Below are 6071 nucleotides of genomic sequence, written 5' to 3'. Positions count from 1 at the left end.
GGCGCCGACCCGGTGGGCCGAAGGGCCTGTTTCTGCGCTGTATCTCTAAATCTAAAATCTAAATCTAGTGTAGCTGGGACATTGTTGGCCAGTGTGGGGACATTGGGCCGAAGAGCCTGTTTCCATGCAGTATCACTCTATAACTCTATGACCATCAATTAAAGGGCATGGTCTCAAGGGGAATGAAGCACCACTGAGCCATCAGCAAGTTGTCAACGGGGAAAGCACTGTCGAAACAAAGAGGAACAATGTACAAATAAAACAAAATGAGCCAGTGAACGGAATATAAACCAGTTTATTAGTGTCAGTTACAGGTACACTGAAGCGTTTAATTTCGGAGTACTCCTTGCTTTTGCTTTAGTTTCCATGCCGCAGGCAATACATTTTCAGACAAGTCCGGTTCTGCGCTGAGAGGTTATGAACAAGTCATCATGGATCCTGGACCCAAAGCAAAGGTTGGTTCATTGTTGGACGGGCAGCACTGAGGGAGGGCCAGAAGAGGAGCCCCTCCTCACCCTCAAGTGCCCCCTCTACCCTCAGGGCCCACACTGCACGTCACGAGATGTGTCCTTGTGGACAGGCTTGGTTACAGATCTCCCATCACTGATGCCGTTGGGGTCTAGACAGAAGAGAAAGGCAGAGTCAGGTGAGGCTTTTCTCAATGTGATCACCTCTCACTCATCCACCTCTCTATTTGTCCGGATAATAGTGAGAGGTTTACTTCTTCAACTCCAGGTGACCCAACCGTGAGGAAACGTTTAGAGTCATGGGCTCCAACAGCATGGCCCATTTCTTCCATCCTGACCAAGATGCCTCATCTAAGCTACGCCTGTTTACCCAGGTTTGACCCATATCACTCAATCTTTCCTCTGCATGTACCTGTCTGAATATCCTTTAAATATTGTTACTGTACCTGCCTCTACCTGCAGAGGGAGGTGCAATAACAACATTTAAAAGACGATAATATCACTGGCAGAGGCATTCAACCTGTTTCGGTAACATGATCCAACCTCCCTAAAGCTGCAATTTGTCAATAGTGTCAAAACCTGCTCAGTCATGCTGACAACAGCATTGCAGAACCAGCATCTCGGGAGAGAAGGAATGGGTGACGTTTCGGGTCGAGACCCTTCTTCAGACTGAATAAATACCTTCGATTTGTACCAGCATCTGCAGTTATCTTCTTATTAAACTTAAGCCCTCTAGTTTTAGTTTCCATGCCGCAGGCAATACATTTTCAGACAAGTCCGGTTCTGCGCTGAGAGGTTATGAACAAGTCACCTTCGACCCACACCAGTTTGCCTACAGAGCAAATAGGTCTACAGGGGATGCCATCGACACTGCTCTTCACACTGCACTGACCCACCTTGAACACCAGGGGAGCTATGTGAGGATGCTCTTCCTCGACTTCAGCTCTGCCTTTAACACGGTCATCCCGAGCAGACTGGTCACCAAACTTTCCGACCTTGGATTTTCCCAAACCATCTGCCAATGGATCAAGGACTTCCTGACCAACCGCCCCCAGACCGTCAAAATAGGCCCTCACCTCTCCTCCACCATTACACTGAGCACCGGCTCACCACAGGGCTGTGTGTTGAGCCCCATCCTTTACTCCCTCTACACTCACGACTGCGCCCCCACCCATCCCACCAACACCATCATCAAGTTCGCGGATGACACGACTGTGGTTGGACTCATCTCAGAAGGAGATGAGACAGCCTATAGGGATGAAATCCAAAGGCTGGCAGCATGGTGTTCAGTGAACAATCTGGTCCTGAACTCCTCCAAAACAAAGGAACTTATAATTGACTTTAGAAAAACCAGTGGAGATTACGACCCACTCTACATCAATGGGGTCTGTGTGGAAAGGGTACCAGCTTTCAGGTTCCTGGGTACGCACATCGCAGAGGATCTTACCTGGTCTACCAACACCATCACCACAGTAAAGAAGGCACAGCAGAGACTCCACTTCCTGAGGATCCTCAGGAAAACCAACCTGCAGGAGAAGCTCATGTTGTCCTTCTATCGCTGCTCCATCGAGAGTGTGCTGGCATACTGTATAACCACATGGTATGCCAGCTGCTCAGAAAAGGACAGGAAGGCCCTTCAGAGGGTCATCACGACGGCCCAGAAGATCATCGGCTGCTCACTGCCCTCCCTGGAGCACCTGTTCAGACTACGCTGCCTCAGTAGAGCAGGCAAAATAATAAAAGATCCATCCCACCCCGGCCACCGTCTGTTTGTTCATCTGCCCTCTGGTCGACGTTTCAGGTCGATCAAATCCCGAACAAACAGACTTAAGAACAGTTTTTACCCCAGGGCCATACGAGAACTGAACACTACCTTTGCACTAGGCAACACCGTTAAAAAATCTTGTACTTAATATAATTGTATTTAATTGTATTTATGTATTTATTTGTTTTTGCATTTATTGCATATATGTTTGTACGCACCGTCAGGATTGGCTATTTTTTAATTTCGTTGTACTCGTTGCAATGACAATAAATGAATATTATTATTATTATTATTATTATTAGTATCCACTACCCCGGGAAAAACACTGTGAATGTTCTCTTTGTCCATGCCCCTCAATAAAGCCACCCTTCAATCTCTTACGTTCTAAAGAAAATAGTCCCAGCCCAGATAACATGACCTGGTAACTGAAGCCCACATGCCCAAGTAACATGGTGAATCTCTTCTGTACCCTTTCCAACTTAATGACATCCTTCTGATAGCTGGGTGACCATGAGAGCCTGCCCTGAGGTTTCTGAGAAAACCAGACCTGTGACCGGCTGCCTGTCGGGGAACCTCCTAGGGCAGGGATCAAGGGGATTGAAAGGGGATCGGCCAGGCATGAAGGTGTTCAGAGCTGTAGGAGGGTCATGATCTCAGCGTACGTACACTTAGTCTGACTGACTGAAGCTGCAGGTTTTGTGGGCACCACTCCATCGTCCCTCTTCCTCCCACAGAGAGCGGCGATCTTCTGTCCCACGTACCTGCAGGCTTGAGAGCAAAGAAAGACAGGGTTTGTACATCACTTGAATAAGATGTAATTCACTGGCAGATACTTGTTCTGCAGGAAACAAAGTGCTGGAGTAACTCAACAGACCAGGTAGCATCTGTGGATGTAAATGGACAGGCAAGGCTTTTTACTGAAGATTCCAACATCTGCAGTCGCTTGTGTCTCCGGATTCTTGTTCTGATTGGGTTTATTGAGAAAACACAGTGTAAATTTAATTTAATTTATTATTGTCATGAGCACGATGGCACAGAGAAAAGCTTGTTGCTTGCTATCCAGTCAACAAAAATACTTTAAATGATTACAGTCAAAACGTCCACAGTGTACAGATGCAGGATAAAGGGTATAGATTCAGGATAAATAGTAATTGACAAACCCTGAAAGGCCGTGGAACAATGACATCCTGCATGAGAAAGTGCAGTTTTCTTTTATTAAAAAAAGTGCAAAGGCTGTAACAGGATAGGTTGGAAGATTTAGCTTTTGGGAGGTCCATTCAGTAGTCTGATATCAGTGGGCACGAAGCTGTTCCTGAAGGTGGCGGTACATGCTTTCAAGCTTTTGTATCTACTGCTTGTCAGGAGAGGGGAGAAGAGGGAATGAGTCCTTCATTCGGTTTAGGTTTATTATTGTCACATAACAAACAGGGTAAAGCTTTGTTTTGCATGCTATCCAAACAGATCAGATACTGTGCACCATACATTAATACCTGCTTTCCCGGGGTAGCATGAAGTGTAGATAAAGTCGACATAGGAGGAGATGGGGAGGGTTTAGTTTAGTTTAGTTTAGAGATCAAGTGCGGAAACAGGCCCTTCGGTCCACCGAGTCTGTGCCCACCAGCGATCTCCACACACTAACACTATTCTACGCACACCAGGGACAATTTGCAATTATATGAAGCCAATTAGCCTACAAACCTGCACTTCTTTGGAGTGTGGGAGGAAACCGGAGCACCCAGAGAAAACCCACACAGGTCACGGGGAGATCGTGCAATCACCGTACAGACAAGCACCCAAAGTCAGCATCGAACCCGGGTCTTTGTCGCTGTAAGGCAGTAACTCTACTGCTACAGCACACTTAACTTTGGATTTAAAAGCCTCTGAACACTATTTTACCTGTGGTCTTTTTTCACAAAATGCTGGAGTAACTCAGCCGGTCAGGAAGCATCTCAGGAGAGAAGGAATGGGTGACGTTTCGGGACGAGACCCTTCCTCAGACTGAGGCAAGTCCCAAGAAAGCAGATGTGGCTGTGGTAGCGGGTCTGTGTCAAAATGTGGTCGTAGAGCAGGAGGGCAGGAGAAATCACAGAGGGGGAGCAGTGAGAGAGCATGTTGCTAAACTCTCGTCGAAGAGAGGAGGAGAAATTCTTCAAAGTGGACATACCTTGAGGAGAAATCGCAGTGGAGCAACAGGTAGTGTAAGAAAATAACTGCAGATGCTGGTACAAATAGAAGGTATTTATTCACAAAATGCTGGAGTAACTCAGCAGGTCAGGCAGCATCTCAGGATAGAAGGAATGGGTGACATTTCGGGTCGAGACCCTTCTTCAGACCTGTGGTCTGGTTTTTAACCTCTGCTGCCAACCCTGAAGAAGGGTTTTGACCCGAAAAGTCACCTATTCTTTTTCTCCAGAGATGCTGCCTGACTCGCTGAGTTACTCCAGCACTTTGTGTCTATCTTTGGTATAAAGATAGAGATGAGAAAACATTTCTTCACACAGAGAGTGGTGAGTCTGTGGAATTCTCTGCCACGGAAGGTAGTTGAGGCCAGTTCATTGGCTATATTTAAGAGGGAGTTAGATGTGGCCATTGTGGCTAAAGGGATCAGGGGGTATGGAGAGAAGGCAGGTACGGGATACTGAGTTGGATGATCAGCCATAATCATATTGAATGGCGGTGCAGGCTCGAAGGGCCGAATGGCCTACTCCTGCACCTATTTTCTATGTTTCTATGTTTCTATAAACCAGCATCTACAGTTCCTTGTTTCTACAGGTGGGGGTTGGTTGACAGATGGCTAAAGTGAGCGACAAAGGCCAGAACTATAAAGGAGATTAAAAGGTGTCATGTAAGGAGAGAAGTAGAGTGCAAATAAAAGCCGGAGGGAGTGATATGGCTGAAGGGGACAGGAGGAGGGGAGGGGAATGAAAGGAAGTGTGGCACTCGGAGATGGGAGAGGAGCAGGGGAGACTGAGATGGTGGGAAAGATGATGTGCACCAGTGTGGGAGTGAGAGGCAGGAGAAAGGGAGAGCAGCAGGGGGTTATTATCCACTCTGAGACAGTGATCAGCACACAGTCATGGCACAAAACTGATCAATGCCTCAACAGCTTGTTACAATCAACAACATCACTGCACTGCACAAAGTCAGAAGCACACACCATACGTCTTTATTGGAAAGAGCAGGGAGTGTGATTATTGATAAAGCATCAACTTCTTTGGGTGACTCAGCAAACTCCCTGCACCTTCGTCCTGTCTCAGACTAAATAAGAAAGTTGAAACTTGAAGAACTCACCATTAATGATCAGTCACACCATGGTTGTCTTTGCTCCCACACTCGGGCACAACGTGTGTTTCAGTTGCCGTGTCCCTGGCACTGTCCACAGCCTTTGATCCTTTGTGGGAAGCTGAAGAACAAAAAGCCTCACTTCACCTGAGAACAGTCAGTCTGTCTGCACACAGTCCGTAACAGCGCAGTATTCCTTCAATCAAAAAGCCTGTCAGTGACGTCAGCACCACAGTTTCATTATCAGGTGCAGACATACTGGAGACTCTGGTAGCTAGCTATATATCACAAAGGACGTCCCCAAAACAAAATAATCACCCTGCGCTCAATTTTGAATGAAAAACCGAAAAAGTGGAAATTCTCAGCTGGTCAGGCAGCATCTGTGGAGAGAGGAACAGGCGAAGACTTTGCAAACCCCATCATCTTTCATCCATCTTCGGTCCACCAATCACCTACTTTCCACTTACTATCAAGATCTCAAACCAACCTCCACAGAACGACTCGAAACCTCACCTCCCCATGTTCTCCAGAGATGCCGCCTGACCTGTTGAGTTACT

The 6071-nt window shown here is 46.9% G+C and overlaps 1 long non-coding RNA gene across 1 annotated transcript; it reads right to left on the bottom strand.

Moving 5' to 3' along the window:
• Positions 1-297: 297 nt before the first annotated feature.
• On the bottom strand, positions 298-5673 carry LOC144608470 (uncharacterized). The gene is made up of 3 exons (XR_013549204.1): positions 5524-5673; positions 2899-3000; positions 298-619 (listed from the first exon to the last, which is right to left on the bottom strand). It is a non-coding gene; the product is annotated as an uncharacterized LOC144608470 (long non-coding RNA).
• Positions 5674-6071: the final 398 nt, after the last annotated feature.

This window comes from Rhinoraja longicauda, chromosome 31 (assembly GCF_053455715.1).
Source record: "Rhinoraja longicauda isolate Sanriku21f chromosome 31, sRhiLon1.1, whole genome shotgun sequence".
Classification (NCBI taxonomy): domain Eukaryota; kingdom Metazoa; phylum Chordata; class Chondrichthyes; order Rajiformes; family Arhynchobatidae; genus Rhinoraja; species Rhinoraja longicauda.
The sequence above is the reverse complement of the archived record's forward strand: the minus strand, read 5'-3'. Positions and strand labels throughout refer to the sequence as shown.